Source organism: Tamandua tetradactyla, chromosome 6 (genome assembly GCF_023851605.1).
Source record: "Tamandua tetradactyla isolate mTamTet1 chromosome 6, mTamTet1.pri, whole genome shotgun sequence".
NCBI classification, from domain to species: Eukaryota; Metazoa; Chordata; class Mammalia; order Pilosa; family Myrmecophagidae; genus Tamandua; species Tamandua tetradactyla.
Genome location: NC_135332.1, coordinates 14,571,430 through 14,589,425, shown reverse-complemented (window position 1 = coordinate 14,589,425; position 17,996 = coordinate 14,571,430). Strand labels below are relative to the sequence as shown.

The window sequence follows — 17,996 nt, the reverse complement described above, 5'->3', positions numbered from 1 at the left end:
TGGATTATTCGTGGCGTCGTTTTATCCGTGGCCTGTGTCTAGCTGCAATCTTGCTCCCCTTGTGAAGGAGTGAGCTTCCGGGCCACGGTCAGCAGGACCAGGCACACACGGCCGTTCCCACAGCCCTGACTGCGCCTGGGCTGCACTGGGGGAGGGAGCACACGGCTGGGGCTGTTTCTATACCTTTCTCATCTGCCATCTGTCCTTGCAAGGGGGAGGTCGCGCTGCAGGTCCGCCAGGCGACCACTAGATGCCGCTGTTTCTCAGGGGATGAGAGGTGGGAGTCGGGCCGCGAGAGGGAGGGGTCGCCCCAGCCCGTCAGGGGAGCGCAAGCGCCCGGGAGGGGCCCATTCTCTGGATGGGCACAACGGGGTCAGGGGCAGAGCGAAGTCACAGGTAAGGCTCTGCCCCCGAAGAAGGATCCAAGGGTTCTGACCCCTCTTCCCCACACGCCCCCACTTTCTCCAGGACCTCCCAGGTGCCCAGCACAGGTGAGTGCCAAGGTGCGGGAGGGGCGGGTGGTACAGGTGAGTCAAGCTTGGGAGGGGTGGGAGGGGCGACGCGGAGGCACCGCGCTGGGAAGGCCTGTGGGTCCGGCCTCCCTCCCCGCCCTCCCGGGTCTTGCTGGAGAGAGCAGGGAGCCAGCCGGGATGGGGCGGGCCCCGCGCTGCGGTGAAACGCTCGGGGCTGCTGGGGTTCCGCCTCTGAGTCCCCGCTTCCCGCGTCCCGGCTGCACGTCGGCCCTCCCTTGCCCAGGGCCAGGCGCCCAGGGGAGCTGGAGTCCAGGTCGCTGAGACTGGGGGAGGAGGACTGGAGGACGAGCTCTCCAGTAGCTCCTGGCCTCCCATGGGGGAGGTGTAGGGATCCCCAAACAGGCAGGGATTGGCTCCTGAACCCCCCAATACAGTGCTGCAGTGCGGGGACAAAAGCGGGGTCACCCCCTCAGGGCTGCAGAGTTCACAGGCCACAGCCCAGCCCACCTCCACTGGGGTGGGAGCCAGAGACAGACACTTCTGTGGGTTCACCAGAGATAAGAAAGGTTATCAGCTGCTGCACTGCTTCCCCTGGGGGCCTGGCGTTCTGTCATTAGAGACTGATTTATTTAGGTCAAACCATGACTCCCCCCTGGGAGTTTTACATAGTTCCTTGCATGTAATAGACCATTCAGTAAATATTTGTCAACTGAGTCTCCATTAAAATGAAAATACCCCGAGGAGGGATAAACCATTTTCGTTTGCTCACACTTCACTGTGAATTAGTTTATCGCACTAACTAGTGCCCTAACAAGGTTTCGGAGGGAGAGACCAGACGTGCGTATGTTTGGAGGCGCCTGGGGAAGAAAAAGAGAGTTGGAATTTGGTCATGTGCCTGGGCAAGACACGACTTGGCTGAGAGGGAGGGCCAGTGAGCCCAAGGTCAGCCCAAGGACACCAGGAGTGCCTGCTGCCCCCCTCCTGAAAACTCTTTAGTGATCCCATTAAAATGTCCCACCTCCTCACCCCTCCAGGGAGGGAGCCAGCCGGGCTGGGGCGGCCCCTGCGCTGTCCCACCTCCTCACCCTTAACAGAAAGCTTTGAGATCTGGCCTCCCCTCACCCCTCCAAGTCTCCTGTCTTGACACACTTGATGCTTCAGCCAAATTCTTCCTTGAACATAAAACAAGGCCTGTTGCCTCCTTCCCTTTGCACTTGCTGTTTATTCTCTGCACCTGCCTCATTATCCCAAACTCTGCTTACTTAATGCCAATTAATGATTCAAATTCAGCTTAGATGGCATTTCCTCCAGGAAGCCCTTCATGATCAACCCGGTGCAGATGAAGTTCTCGTGATTGATGATCCTGTAGCACTCCATAGCTGACCCTTTTAACAGTTATGTGGCAGAATTTTGACAGACTAAATAAGAAAGTAATACACGTGCAGAGTTTTAAAAGTTCCAGTCGGTTGTATAGCAGACCTAATGAAAAAGTTGCAATTGTCTACCTGTGTCAGTCAACTTTCTAGCCAGGAAAGTAGAATGCACACCTGTTATTTTATTTATTTATTTTTTTTACAATTTTTTTTATTAATTAAAGAAAAAAAGAAATTAACACAACATTTAGAAATCATTCCATTCTACATATGCAATCAGTAATTCTTAACATCATCACATAGATGTATGATCATCATTTCTTAGTACATTTGCATCGATTTAGGAAAAGAACTAGCAAAACAACAGAAAAAGATATAGAATGTTAATATAGAGAAAAAAATAAAAATAATAATAATAATAAAAAAAAGAAAAGGAAAAGGAAAAAAAACATAAGACAAACAAACAAACAAACAAAAAAACTATAGCTCAGATGCAGCTTCATTCAGTGTTTTAACATAATTACATTACAATTAGGTATTATTGTGCTGTCCATTTTTGAGTTTTTGTATCTAGTCCTGTTGCACAGTCTGTATCCCTTCAGCTCCAATTACCCATGATCTTACCCTGTTTCTAACTCCTGCTGGTCTCTGTTACCAATGACATATTCCAAGTTTTTTCTCGAATGTCGGTTCACATCAGTGGGACCATACAGTATTTGTCCTTTAGTTTTTGGCTAGACTCACTCAGCATAATGTTCTCTAGGTCCATCCATGTTATTACATGCTTCATAAGTTTATTCTGTCTTAAAGCTGCATAATGTTCCATCGTATGTGTATACCACAGTTTGTTTAGCCACTCGTCTATTGATGGACATTTTGGCTGTTTCCATCTCTTTGCAATTGTAAATAATGCTGCTATAAACATTGGTGTGCAAATGTCTGTTTGTGTCTTTGCCCTTAAGTCCTTTGAGTAGATACCTAGCAATGGTATTGCTGGGTCGTATGGCAATTCTATATTCAGCTTTTTGAGGAACCGCCAAACTGCCTTCCACAGTGGTTGCACCATTTGACATTCCCACCAACAGTGAATAAGTGTGCCTCTTTCTCCGCATCCTCTCCAGCACTTGTCATTTTCTGTGTTGTTGATAATGGCCATTCTGGTGGGTGTGAGATGATATCTCATTGTGGTTTTGATTTGCATTTCTCTAATGGCCAGGGACACTGAGCATCTCTTCATGTGCCTTTTGGCCATTTGTATTTCCTCTTCTGAGAGGTGTCTGTTCAAGTCTTTTTCCCATTTTGTAATTGGGTTGGCTGTCTTTTTGTTGTTGAGTTGAACAATCTCTTTATAGATTCTGGATACTAGACCTTTATGTGATATGTCGTTTCCAAATATTGTCTCCCATTGTGTAGGCTGTCTTTCTACTTTCTTGATGAAGTTCTTTGATGCACAAAAGTATTTAATTTTGAGGAGCTCCCATTTCTTTCTTTCTTTCTTCAGTGCTCTTGCTTTAGGTTTAAGGTCCATAAAACCGCCTCCAATCGTAAGTTTCATAAGATATCTCCCTACATTTTCCTCTAACTGTTTTATGGTCTTAGACCTAATGTTTAGATCTTTGATCCATTTTGAGTTAACTTTTGTATAGGGTGTGAGATACGGGTCCTCTTTCATTCTTTTGCATGTGGATATCCAGTTCTCTAGGCACCATTTATTGAAGAGACTGTTCTGTCCCAGGTGAGTTGGCTTGACTGCCTTATCAAAGATCAAATGTCCATAGATGAGAGGGTCTATATCTGAGCACTCTATTCGATTCCATTGGTTGATATATCTATCTTTATGCCAATACCATGCTGTTTTGACCACTGTGGCTTCAAAATATGCCTTAAAGTCAGGCAGTGTGAGACCTCCAGCTTCGTTTTTTTTCCTCAAGATACTTTTAGCAATTCGGGGCACCCTGCCCTTCCAGATAAATTTGCTTATTGTTTTTTCTATTTCTGAAAAATAAGTTGTTGAGATTTTGATTGGTATTGCATTGAATCTGTAAATCAATTTAGGTAGGATTGACATCTTAACTATATTTAGTCTTCCAATCCATGAACATGGTATGCCCTTCCATCTATTTAGGTCTTCTGTGATTTCTTTTAACAGTTTCTTGTAGTTTTCTTTGTATAGGTCTTTTGTCTCTTTAATTAAATTTATTCCAAAGTATTTTATTCTTTTAGTTACAATTGTAAATGGAATTTGTTTCTTGATTTCCCCCTCAGACTGTTCATTACTACTGTATAGAAACACTACAGATTTTTGAATGTTGATCTTGAAATCTGCCACTTTGCTGTACTCGTTTATTAGCTCTAGTAGTTTTGTTGTGGATTTTTCGGGGTTTTCGACGTATAGTATCGTATCGTCTGCAAACAGTGATAGTTTTACTTCTTCCTTTCCAATTTTGATGCCTTGTATTTCTTTTTCTTGTCTAATTGCTCTGGCTAGAACTTCAACACAATGTTGAATAATAGTGGTGATAGTGGACATCCTTGTCTTGTTCCTGATATTAGGGGGAAAGTTTTCAGTTTTTCCCCATTGAGGATGATATTAGCTGTGGGTTTTTCATATATTCCCTTTATCATTTAAAGGAAATTCCCTTGTATTCCTATCCTTTGAAGTGTTTTCAACAGGAAAGGATGTTGAATTTTGTGAAGTGCCTTCTCTGCATCAATTGAGATGATCATGTGATTTTTCTGCTTTGATTTGTTGATATGGTGTATTACATTAATTGATTTTCTTATGTTGAACCATCCTTGCATACCTGGGATGAATCCTACTTGGTCATGATGTATAATTCTTTTAATGTGTTGTTGGATTCGATTTGCTAGAATTTTGTTGAGGATTTTTGCATCTATATTCATTAGAGAGATTGGTCTGTAGTTTTCTTTTTTTGTAATATCTTTGCCTGGTTTTGGTATGAGGGTGATGTTGGCTTCATAGAATGAATTAGTTAGTTTTCCCTCCACTTCGATTTTTTTGAAGAGTTTGAGGAGAGTTGGTACTAATTCTTTCTGGAATGTTTGGTAGAATTCACATGTGAAGCCGTCTGGTCCTGGACTTTTCTTTTTAGGAAGCTTTTGAATGACTGATTCAATTTCTTTACTTGTGATTGGTTTGTTGAGGTCATCTATTTCTTCTTGAGTCAAAGTTGGTTGTTCATGTCTTTCCGGGAACCCATCCATTTCATCTAAATTGTTGTATTTATTAGCGTAAAGTTGTTCATAGTATCCTGTTATTACCTCCTTTATTTCTGTGAGGTCAGTGGTTATGTCTCCTCTTCCATTTCTGATCTTATTTATTTGCATCCTCTCTCTTCTTCTTTTTGTCAGTCTTGCTGAGGGCCCATCAATTTATTGATTTTCTCATAGAACCACCTTCTGGTTCTATTGATTTTCTTAATTGTTTTCATGTTCTCAGTTTCATTTATTTCTGCTCTAATCTTTGTTATTTCTTTCCTTTTGCTTGCTTTGGGGTTAGTTTGCTGTTCTTTCTCCAGTTCTTCCAAGTGGACAGTTAATTCCTGAATTTTTGCCTTTTCTTCTTTTCTGATATAGGCATTTAGGGCAATAAATCTCCCTCTTAGCACTGCCTTTGCTGCGTCCCATAGGTTTTGATATGCTGTGTTTTCGTTTTCATTCGCTTCGAGATATTTACTAATTTCTCTTGCAATTTCTTCCTTGACCCACTGGTTGTTTAAGAGTGTGTTGTTGAGCCTCCACGTATTTGTGAATTTTCTGGCACTCCACCCATTATTGATTTCCAACTTCATTCCTTTATGATCTGAGAAAGTGTTGTGTATGATTTCAATCTTTTTAAATTTGTTAAGACTTGCTTTGTGACCCAGCATATGGTCTATCTTTGAGAATAATCCATGAGCACTTGAGAAAAAGGTGTACCCTGCTGTTGTGGGATGTAATGTCCTATAAATGTTCTGTTAAGTCTAGCTCATTTATTGTAATATTCAAATTCTCTATTTCTTTATTGATCCTCTGTCTAGATGTTCTGTCCATTGATGAGAGTGGTGAATTGAAGTCTCCAACTATTGTGGTATATGTGTCTACTTCCCTGTTCAGTGTTTGCAGTGTATTCCTCATGTATTTTGTGGCATTCTGGTTCGGTGCATAAATATTTATGATTGTTATGTCTTCTTGTTTAATTGTTCCTTTTATTAGTAGATAGTGTCCTTCCTTGTCTCTTTTAACTGTTTTACATTTGAAGTCTAATTTGTTGGATATTAGTATAGCTACTCCTGCTCTTTTCTGGTTGTTATTTGCATGAAATATCTTTTCCCAACCTTTCACTTTCAACCTATGTTTATCTTTGGGTCTAAGATGTGTTTCCTGTAGACAGCATATAGAAGGATCCTGTTTTTTAATCCATTCTGCCAGTCTATGCCTTTTGATTGGGGAAATCAGTCCATTAACATTTAGTGTTATTACTGTTTGGATAATATTTTCCTCTACCATTTTGCCTTTTGTATTATATATATCATATCTGATTTTCCTTCTTTCTACACTCTTCTCCATACCTCTCTCTTCTGTCTTTTCATATCTGACTCTAGTGCTCCCTTTAGTATTTCTTGCAGAGCTGGTCTCTTGGTCACAAATTCTCTCAGTGACTTTTTGTCTGAAAATATTTTAATTTCCCCCTCATTTTTGAAGGACAATTTTGCTGGATATAGAAGTCTTGGTTGGCAGTTTTTCTCTTTTAGTAATTTAAATATATCATCCCACTGTCTTCTAGCTTCCATGGTTTCTGCTGAGAAATCTACACATAGTCTTATTGGGTTTCCCTTTTACGTGATGGATTGTTTTTCTCTTGCTGCTTTCAAGATCCTCTCTTTCTCTTTGACCTCTGACATTCTAACTAGTAAGTGTCTTGGAGAACGCCTATTTGGGTCTAATCTCTTTGGGGTGCGCTGCACTTCTTGGATCTGTAATTTTAGGTCTTTCATAAGAGTTGGGAAATTTTCAGTGAAAATTTCTTCCATTAGTTTTTCTCCTCCTTTTCCCTTCTCTTCTCCTTCTGGGACACCCACAACACGTATATTTGTGCGCTTCATATTGTCATTCAGTTCCCTGATCCCCTGTTCAAATTTTTCCATTCTTTTCCCTATAGTTTCTGTTTCTTTTTGGAATTCAGATGTTCCATCCTCCAATTCACTAATTCTATCTTCTGTCTCTTTAAATCTACCATTGTAGGTATCCATTGTTTTTTCCATCTTTTCTACTTTGTCCTTCACTCCCATAAGTTCTGTGATTTGTTTTTTCAGATTTTCTATTTCTTCTTTTTGTTCAGCCCATGTCTTCTTCATGTCCTCCCTCAATTTATTGATTTGGTTTTTGAAGAGGTTTTCCATTTCTGTTCGTATATTTAGCATTAGTTGTCTCAGCTCCTGTATCTCATTTGAACTATTGGTTTGTTTCTTTGACTGGGCCATATCTTCAATTTTCTGAGCGTGATCCATTATTTTCTGTTGTCGTCTAGGCATTTAATCAGATTTCCCTGGGTGTTGGACCCAACAGGTTGAAAGATTTTTCTGTGAAATCTCTGGGCTCTGTTTTTCTTATCCTGCCCAGTAGGTGGCGCTCGTGGCGCTCGTCTGTCTGCGGGTCCCACCAGTAAAAGGTGCTGTGGCTCCTTTAACTTTGGAAAACTCTCGCTGTGGGGGAGGGTCGTCAGCCGAAGCAGCTTGGAGGAGTGCCAATCCGAATCTCCCAGCCGGCCCGGGAATCCGCGTGTGGGTAGGGTCTCTGACCTCCGCGGCTTGGGGGAGCGCCTGTCCAAATTTCCCAGCCGGCCCGGGGCGCCAAGCGTGGTGGGGGGGCGCCAGCCGCTGCGTCTTGAGGGGATCGCCTGTCCAATTCTCCCAGCTGGCCCGGGAAGGAGGGAGGGAGGGACTCCGGCCGCCTGCCACCCCGGCCCGGGGAAGTGTGCGCCCCTCAGTGATCTCACCACAGCGGGTTCTCCCAGCCAGTCAGCTGTTTCAGAATGGGGTACGCTGTCTTCTTGGTCTCTGTTGTGGCTCCGGGAGCTGTTCTGTACCATTTATACTTCCCTAGTAGCTGTTCTGGAGGAGGAACTAAGACCCGCGCGTCTTACTAAGCCGCCATCTTCTCCGGAAGTCCACACTTGTTATTTTAATAAAGATAATTTAATATAAAGAATTGGCTAAAACATGCACTGGAGGACTGATTAAAGGTCCAAAGAAAACATTTAGTCGTGTGGATATTGTAACTGGTGAAAGAAGTCACCACCCTAGGGCTGGCAGAATAAAGGGTAGAGGCTGGGGTTCTGTGACTCCAGAAGCTTGGAGGGAGGTCCTGTGGAGCGGGACTCATGCCTCCGTGCACTGGCTCACTCTGGTTTTGCAGTCTCTGTGCTCAGAAAACTGGATGCTGGAACAAACGGCTCCTGCTGCAGTAAAGCGTTGTACCTAGAGTGACATGGTCAAGAAGAGCAGAGAGGAAGAACACATCCATTCTCTCTCCTCCAGCCTTCCGCTTTCTCTCTTGTCCTGTTATTGGCAGAACCCAACAGGGCGTCAGCTGGCAAAGGAGAGGTCCAGCTCCACCCCCACATACAGAGTTTAGAAGGGTAGACTTGGAGTTGAGAAATAATAGCTTATTGACTGGCGCAGTCCACCCCTTTGGCTGCTCAGCATCCATGCGCATTCTTATGTGTATGTTTAAATTCCAGCTCATGAGAGTAGCGACAAATGGCTTTACAAGATGCGGCTGTTTACAGGGTGAGAACACTCACCTTGCTCTCTGAAAGGGGAGACCTAAAATCTCAGCAGCCTTACGTCCAGCTCTGGGTGACAGTTAGGGTCTTCATTTCTGGGTGATGTTAATGACCTCTCAGATTTAGTCACAGCTCCATCTGACTATTGTGTGACTTAAAGACCAGATTGTACAGTTGGCCATTGCCAGTACTCCTTACGTAGCCTCCATCTCTGCCACCTGACCACGTTGAGCATAGTCCTATTGAGTAGACACTGGGGCGGCTAGGGGAAAAAGCAACTGACATACACGAAATGTGTCATCTTGTCCATCTGATTATGGAAAACATCCTCTACAGAGGCTACCCAGTGGTGAGCATTCAGATAGGACACAAACATATTCTTACCCTATGCTTCTCCAAGGTCCGTCCATGCACCTCCTCCCCAGATCTCCTGATCAACGTTTTCTAATCTCTTTCTTCCCACGTCTCTGACCATGGGGTCAAACCATTAACCACAGCTCGTGCGTAATGCAGATTGTTACTTCTGGCCAAAGTGGGCGACCAAAGATACTGCTTGGACTTCTGCCCACCAGGAGGATTTCCCTTCACCCCTGTCTTTTAATGACATTCTTGACTGGAGCTGTAAAATTGTAGCAATCCATTTAAGGTTGTTGCCGACCTATTATGCAGAGTCACCTGTAAACCAGGTCTGAGTCTTTTCCTTTTCAGTCGTCTGGTCATCAAGAACTCGCCATGAGTCCCCAGTGTAGTTCTGCTCTTCAGAGGCGACTTCTGTGCTCTTGTATTTTTGTTCCTCTTTGGTGGTCTCTAAACAATATTCTTATGCCTCCATTTCTTCATTTATCAACTTTATACCAATTCACCACTATGGAAGATGATAAAGGATTTAGCTTACTTCTGTATTTTCCTATTTTTGTTAATTATATTTATTTCTTCTATGGACTATCTTATCAATTTTAAATAATATACCTAAAATATCTAATTCTTATTCCCTTAGTGTGAGACAGTAATTCTTGTGTGCTTACCCTGTAAGACGAGGACATTATTATATCTCCTACCCTTCTCGTCACCTCTCTCCCCACTCCTTCAGAATTTCCAAGGTCTGCCAGCTTTATCATTACGTTTACATTGTCAAAGTTTATGTCATTTACGTCCTATCCTTTAACAGTGTGTATGTCATCCATGTTTTATCTATGGGTTGATTTTCAAAGTTGAAATCCCGTAAACAGCCTTTACATTTTGATGATATAAATATTGTTTTCCACAGTGAACAGGTAGAATGGGAAGGAATTATGTTTTCTTCCCTTTCAATCTTATATCCAACCCTTGAACAAGGATTTAAAGGAGAAAGTTCCTCACATCAAAGTCAAATGGATTATCTTTGGGCATTCTCCATCAGCTGTTCAAAATCTTGCCACTTGGGTGGGCCACAGTGGCTCAGCAGGCAGAGTTCTCACCTGCCATGCCAGAGACCCGGGTTCGATTCCCAGTGCCTGCCAATGCAAAAAAAAAAAAAAAAAAAAAATCTTGCCACATTTTAGTTTTTTTTTATGTTTAGATGGGGAGCATAATTTTGTGGAATCCCCCCACCCCCTTAGAGTTTTCAAGTACATATTTTTATTCTTCCTGAGAGAAGAAAAGTTTTCTTCTTCATCATTTCACAGATATCTTACAATTTCTAACTAAGTCCATCTCTTTGCTCAGAAGCCATGTCTTGAAGGTCTTATTTTTGGAATCCATTGACTTCCTCTTCTAACCCAGTCATCATCTTGGAATGTCCTTTTCACTAATATTTCTGCTGTTTCTTGAGTCTTAAGCTTTTCTTATTCTTGGTATCTTGTTCATTTTGTAAAGTACCTCCTCCAATAATTTCTGTAGAAAGAGGACACAGAAGGTAAAATTTCCGAGTTTTTAGGAGTCTGAGATTTTGTTTATTTTTCTTTTATTAGTGGTTTGCCCAGGCACAGATTTTTAGTTTCAAAATAGATTACTTTTAGAATGTTGAATTCATCACTTTACTGTCTTTTGGATCCTGTTTTTCTGATGAGAAACCATGGGCAATTTCTCATTCTTTTGTTGGTAACTCCCCTGCCTGCTCCCTCTGGCAACTTTTAGAGTCTTCACTTTATTTGTGATGAAGAAAAGTTTCCTAATAATGAGTTCTGATTGTGCATATTTTTCATTCATTTTACTCAGAAGGTCATTTTAGCTGAAATCTTTTTTTTTTCTGCCTAGAGTTCTGAAAAACTTTCTTCTGCTATTTATTGAATACTTTCCTTCCTTCTGTTTCTCTCTTTTCACTTTCTAGAGTACCTATTATTCAGATGTTGGATCTCCTGGATTGTTCATCTGTGTCTCTAATATTTTCTCGTTCTTTGTCTTCCTTTTTTTATTCCACATAATGGAGTTTTACTCAACTTTACCATCTCACCTTTCTATTGCATTTACATTTCAGCAACCATACACTTTAAGTTCTATGAACTTTTTCTTGTTCTTTGGTGATTCCTTTGCCATTGCAATCGGTTCTCTTTTCATGGATGTGGTAGCCTTTCACATTTCTTTGATGATAGAATTGGCTGAATTTTATGTTTCTTTGTGGGTAGCTGTAAATTTTCTTAATTTATCTTGGAATTTCTCATTCATTTGTCATGTATTTGATGTGTCTCATTTGTCTATTTCTATTTAGGAAAGAAAGAAGGTAGTAATTATTCTAGGAGGCTGGTGTGGGTTTCTTGTGTCTTTATATGTTTTTAATTTTGCTATTCAGTACTTTCCCCTGTATGGAAAAGGTGCCTAGAAGTTCTGGTTCCGTGCACAGGGCTTCCTGATTAGCCACCTTCACTGTAGGAGGACTGTCCAGAAGGTGGCTCTTAAGCTAGGTTAAGAGGAAACACAAATGGCAGAAAGAGATGCACTTTGCTCTGAAGCTCCAATGTCCACACTGACAGCCCCCATTCTCCACAGGGGAGACTTCATTCAGCCAGGAGTCCTTCTCTGGTTTTTATAATGCTGCCTGTTGCTCTGCTAGGTGGGAGGAGGGTGGGGTGTTTTGATGCACCAGCTGCTAAAACAAATACCACACAGCGGGATGGCTGAAACAAGAGGAAGTTTTTGGTTCCCAGTTTCAGAGGCTGGAAAGCTTGTTTCCTCCTGGGGTTGCTCTCTTCTGGTTGACTGGCAGTCTTTGAGGTTCCTGGCTTTTCCTTCACACAGCGACACTTCTACATGGTGATGTCTTCTACTTTCTCCTCTGGGGTCTTTTGACTTCCGGCCTCTGGCTGCTCCCGGGATTTCTCCTTCTGTGTCCAATTTCCTTTGCTTATGAGGACTTCGGCCATATTGGACGAAGGTCACCCTCGTTCAGGGTGTGTGTGGACCTCTTGGCTAACAGCATCTTCAGGGGTCCTGTTTACAATGGGTCTCACAGCCACAGGACCCAAGTAGGGACCTGAGCGTGCCTTTTGTGGGGGATGGGAGTCAATTCCCAGCAGGGGCTCCATAGGCTTTCAGTTAGCGCCTGCTTTTTTAGAAGCTGCATTTTACCTCCCCCTGCAGGTTGTAACTGACAATTGCAAGCCCCAGTCTCTCTAGGGTCCTTCGGTACAGATTCAGCAGTTCACACAACCCATTCTGGCAGCAGCTTCCTCCATGCTGGTGCATTGGTGCACAACTTCCACCGCTCTTCATGCCCTGAGTATGTGCAATGCTCTCCCCAGCACGGAGGACTTTCCTTCCTTTATAACTACTAGTTTATTATCCTTCTTGCCCCTTCATTGCTTTTATATTATATTATATTATATTATCTTTGTATGTAGTAGGTGTCAACAATATGACAGACACTGTTTTAGACAGAGAGGATTGAAGAAGAAACACTAGAGGTGAGGTTCTTACTCTCATGAAGATTGTGTTTTGGTGGGAAACTATAAACAAGTAAATAATTTTGAGAAGCATGGATGGAGATACAGAGAAATAAATTGGGTGATGATATAGAGCGGATGAGATGCTTCTTTAAATAGAACAGTCAGAGAAGGCTGGAGGAGGTGGCTTTCCACCCAGGAGCTGGGAGGTAAGAGGAAGAAGTCATGCAAGGATGAGGTAGGGTAGGGGTGGGAGGAGAGCAGGCACAGGAATCAGTAGGTGCAGAGATAGGAATAATCTTAGAGCATGGGAGAATTGTAAAGATGGCCAACGTGCCTGGAACAGAGTGGGTTAGAGGAAGAAAGCTGTGTTCTCACCCTGGGGAAGTCAGCAGCTCCCACGTCATCCATGGCCTTGGAAGTTAGAGTAAGGAGTTTACATATTCTGAGTGTTAAAGAAAACCATTTAGGCAGGGAAGTGGCTTAATATGATTTACACATTTAAAATCATCACCCATTCCCTGGCTGCTGAGTGAGGAGTGATTGTATGTGGCAGCAGAGAAAGCAAGGAAACCAGTTGAGAGACGATTAGGGCAGTGCAGGCAAGAGATGACGGCAGCTTTTCCATGGTGGGGATGGATGGAGGGAAGTGGATGCACCTAGGATATGATCCATGAGCAGAGTCTGTAGGACCTGCTGATGGATTGGATGTAGGGGACTAGGGAATGAGAGGAACCCAGGATAGCTCCTAGATGTTTTGGCTTGCATGCACGGACATGCCATTTGAAGCTATTTAAAGGGGAAGGGAGGTCAAGGGAGCCTGGGGGTGGGAGCGACTGAAGAGCTACATCCTGTTGCATATCTGGCACCCACGGAGGTACTGTGTTATGGAGACAGGTGGATATCAGGGTCTGGGGTTCTGGAAAGGGTTAGAGACTTGGGGATGATTTTACTGGAGATGGCATTGAAGCCCATGGAACTGGATGAGTCCTTGGAGGAAGAAATGGTCAGAGAAGAGAGTGGAGCAAGGACCTGCCCCTAGGCAATCCCATATTGATGGGTCAAGGAGAGCCAGTAAAGGAGACAGAGAGATGCAGGTGACAGAGTTCTAGGAAATCCTGGAAGGTAGGGAGACCCCAGAGACAAAAGAAGGGCAAAGTGGGCAATTATGTTGGATGTGGCAGAGAAATAAAGCCAGGTAAGAATGGACACGTCACCTTTGAATCTGCAATGTGGAGAAACATGGAGCCTTGAGGAGCACAGTGTCAGAGGCATGATTTTAGTCATCTGGAGTGATGAGGAGAGTGTGAGGTGAGAAAGTGGAGACAGTGACTTTGGACAACTTTTAGGAAGTTTTGCTGGAGGAGAAGATAAATGGCATGGCCGATGTCAACCATAGAGGTGGCTGCCTTAGGCTCCATGCTGCTGGGGGGCTGCTCTCAGACATGACCTCATTCCAGGCAGTAGGTTTTGCTTAACTGCCCTGCTGCTTCTCCATTTTCTCTGGGAAGGATGTCTGTCCTCCCTTTCCACCAACACACACATATGCTCACACACAGACACATTCACACACTCATGCACTCTCATACATACTCACATACTCATATGTGTGCGTATGTGCACACCCATAGAATCGTGCTTCTACGCACCCATGCATGGACACACACACACATGCATGTACATGCACACACTTGTACACACGTATACTCATGCACACGTGGTGAACAGCTCTAACATCACAACCTACCCCCCCCACCCCAAACAGGAGTTCCTTGCTGGAGGATAACCTGGTTCTTGCTGGGTCACTCAGACTTCTTTCCCTAAATTATGACCCTCTAACCACAGGGGTTGGCACAGGGGGTGTCACCTGACCTATTCTGGACCAGAGATACCTCCAGGACATTTATAATTGGGAAGGGAGAGAGCAGTCTCTTGTCTCTTGGAAGCCAGATCTGTAACAATTAAACCCAGGACTCTCTCCTGCCCTCCTCAGCCTGGCTGGGAAGTAGAAGAAGCAGGTCTGAAGAGAGAAAGAGCCAAAGAGAAATGAGCCCCTGTCCAGATCTTTCTAGAAGCCTGCCTGAATCTTCCTTCTTGGGTTCTATGGGAGTAAAGTACCTCTTTTGTTTTAAATTAGTTGGTGTGTATTTCTGTTACTTGCGACCAAAGGTCCTAATGAATTCAGTATTATTGTCTCATTTTTCCAAATGATGGTGCTGAGCTTTGGAAAGGTTAGGCAACTTGCTTGGGGTTGTTGGACTCACACTGGTGTGTTTGCAAAGCCCATTCTTTCCTCAACACTCCCCCTTCCTGACTCCCTCTCCCTACACCCCAGGGTCAGGGATTCTTCTTCATCTGACCTCTGCATTTTGGATTCACTGTGCAATTACGGCAAACGTACATCTCAGAACTTCCATGACAGCCTCAGATTCAAACACTGCCCCACTGCTCCAACCAGTGCACTTGAATTTCTCAGACCTTTGTCCAGAAGGGGCTCAGAAAGCACGGTTGCCATTGTCCCTGCATGGCGTGTTTTCTCCCCTCCTCACTGTCTTGGTAACTGGCAGAGAAGGCTAGAGAAATGCAGTGAGGGCAGGAGAAGGAAGAGGGAGAGAGACAGGTCGGCTCCCAGATGGTGGGGAGACCAGAGAAGGTGGAGGAGAATCAGATTAAGAAAGAAAAAAGGAAGACAATAAGACAGGAAGGGAAGGATGCAAGAAGAACAACTAATTTAAAAGCAAGCAGAGGTCTTCCTCAGCGCAAACTCCATATGAATTCACCTGGTCAGACCCTTGGATGGCCTCCCCCTGTCCTCAGGATAAAGTCCAAATTCTGGCCTGGTTCGAAGACCTTGCATGGGCTGGTCCCTGCTGCCTCCCTCCCCTGCCTCGGGCTGCTCTGCTCCTTGCTCACTGGTCTCCAGTCTTACTGCCTTTTAATTCCTCAAACACAGCAAGGGGAGTGAACCAGGAAAGGAGGGGAAACCAGTTGGTGACTGGTCATTGCTAAGGGCCACTGGTGCTCCATCCCACGGGACCAGCTGAAGTGGGTCTCGGAGCCCGGGGATGGGAAAGGAAAGCATTTACCCATCAACTCCTGCCTCCTTTGGTCCAGGGTGGCTCTGAGACCCAAAGTGCTCTTGTCTCCTGGACTATATGGCAGTGAGTATTCTTAGGTGTTGCACTCCCCAATGATAGAGAAGCCCAGGTACAGGACGTGAGGTGTCACCTGTGAGCAGCTGGTCAGTGTGGAACTGGTTGCCGCAACAGGCAGTGTGGTCAGAGGTGGGGCTGAGTGAGTTTGAGCTGGTGCATAGGCGATGCCTTCCAGAAGCACCTGCCCTGACCCCCATCTCAAGATCATCCCCTGATTATTTGCTATCTCAGCACCCTATTTGTTTCCTACGTGAAAATTAAGCTGGCTTGGGTTTATTTTAATTTGTCCACTTATTTTTAATTTGTCCCCCTCCTACAGCATTGGCATTTTAAGAGTGAGACTTTACAAGGTCAGAGTTGGGTTCACTGGGTGGCCCTAAGATCTGGCACACAGTTGTTTCTCAATCAATATTTGTTGAATGAATGAGTGGAAAAAGAGTGAGCAAGAGAGAGAAGAGCAGAGCCTGACAGTGGGATCCAGCCATGCCCCTGGGCCGAGCCGCACACCTTGGCTGATGGAGGGGCTGTCTCCCTTCTGAGGATCTGGAGGACTCCATTTTCCCTCCTGCTTTTACGTTAAGAATGCTCATGTGACTCAGCAATCAATATAATATGAGCAAAACTGACGTTTAGCTTCTGGATGGCAACAGTCAGAGCCAGTTCACGATTTGCTCCCTGCCCTTCCCACTGGCATGGTAGTGGTGAGCACACATTGAGATGGCACCTTTGTCAGCTGGGCTTCTCACAAGCGGAGCCCCTGCCAATCTGTGCGGCACTTGGGGTGCACGTAGAAGATAAATTCTGGGTTGTGCTAAGTGATTAAGTTTGGGGAGATAGTTGTTACAGTGGCTTATCCCATTCTATCCTGACTAATACACTGTAGAAGCTGCCTGGTCTATGGCTCCACTAACATTATAGAGGAAGGTCCCCCTGTAGACACAGTGGCTGCTATTCCATCCTTCTGTTGAAGCATGCCCCATTCTGTTCCCCCGCAACAGTGGATGCTTCTCTCCCTAGAGAGGAGGTTTCTCAGCCCCAGTCGAAGGAAGCTAAAGATCAGCTCTTGGCTTTGCTTAGGCCTTGGAAGTCATGTTGTGTTCTTAGCTCAGTGTCTGTGCACACGTACACGTGTGTGCGTCTGTGATCAGGGCAGACAGCTCCTGTGAACATCTTCTGTGCTCTCTGGTCAGTATTGAGCTCTTTCACCAGCTTTGCATTCAGGAGGAGGCTGCTTTAGGAACACTCTGACCTCAACTCTAAAGAGAATCGGAGTGACTGGGGGCAAAGCTGCTTGAGCCCTTTAGTCACAACCACTGGCCATCAGCAGGCACAAACTGTTTTCCCTGGGAAGACCTGAAGAGGAGAGATGACACACACTCTTCTTTCCAGGTGTTTATGCTCCAGATGGAGACACAGCGTCCATCCAGGGCTGGGGACCAGAGTCAGCTCATCCGCAAGCACAGCTCATGGGATGCCTGAGGATGGAGGGGTTCATGGTAAGAGGAGTGTTTGTTATGGAGTGAATTGTGTCCCCCCCCAAAGACATGTTCCAGTCCTAACCCTGGCCCTGTGAACGTGAACTTATTTGTAAATAGAATCTTTGAAGATCTTATTCCTTAAGATGAAGCCAAACTGGATTGGGTGGGTCCTAATGACGGATGGCCCTATGAGCGGATGAAATTTGGACTCAGCTAATAAGGGAGGGAGGGGGAGAAAGCGCGTGAGAGCCAGCGCGTATGCATGTGCATGTGCCATGTGATGGAGGCAGAGATTGAGCGGGGTCTCAAATCAAGTGTTTTGGTTTGCTAAGGTTGCTGGAATGCAGTATACTAGAAATGCGTTGGGCTTTTTAAAAGGGCATTTATTAGGTTACACATGTACAGTTCTAAGGCTATGAAAATGTCCAAATTAAGTCATCCAAGGAAAGAAACCTTGACTCTGAAAAAAGGCTAGTGGCATCTGGGGTTCCTCTGTCACATGGGAAGGCACATGGCTGGCATCTGCTGGTCTTTTGCTCCCGGGCTGTATTGCTTTCGGCTTCTGATTCCAGTGGCTTTCTCTCTGAGCTTCTGCGGGTCCTTGCTTGCTCCTCCAGGGACACCTCTCAGAGCTCTCTGTGTCCTGCATTTGGTTTCACCTCTCTGCTCTCTGTTTCCAAACGTCTCTGAGCTCTGAGCTCTCTGTGTCTCCTCTTAAAGGACTCCAGTAAAGGATTAAGCCCCGCCTTGGATTGGGCAGGTCACATTTCTATGGAAACAACCTCATTAGAGGCCCCACCCTCAATGAGTCTGCACCCACCAGAATGGATTAGAAGAGCATGCCTTTTCTGGGGGTACATAACAGACTCAAAC

The 17,996-nt window shown here is 44.6% G+C and overlaps 1 long non-coding RNA gene across 1 annotated transcript in view; it reads left to right on the top strand.

The window, feature by feature from the left end:
- The first annotated feature begins 332 nt into the window (after positions 1 to 332).
- The window catches only part of LOC143685815 (uncharacterized), a 77,931-nt gene continuing 60,267 nt past the window's right edge, over positions 333 to 17,996 (top strand). Inside the window, exons 1-2 of the long non-coding RNA XR_013176755.1 lie at positions 333 to 491; positions 17,035 to 17,141. This is a non-coding gene — a long non-coding RNA (uncharacterized LOC143685815). The remainder of the gene's footprint in view (positions 492 to 17,034; positions 17,142 to 17,996) is intronic.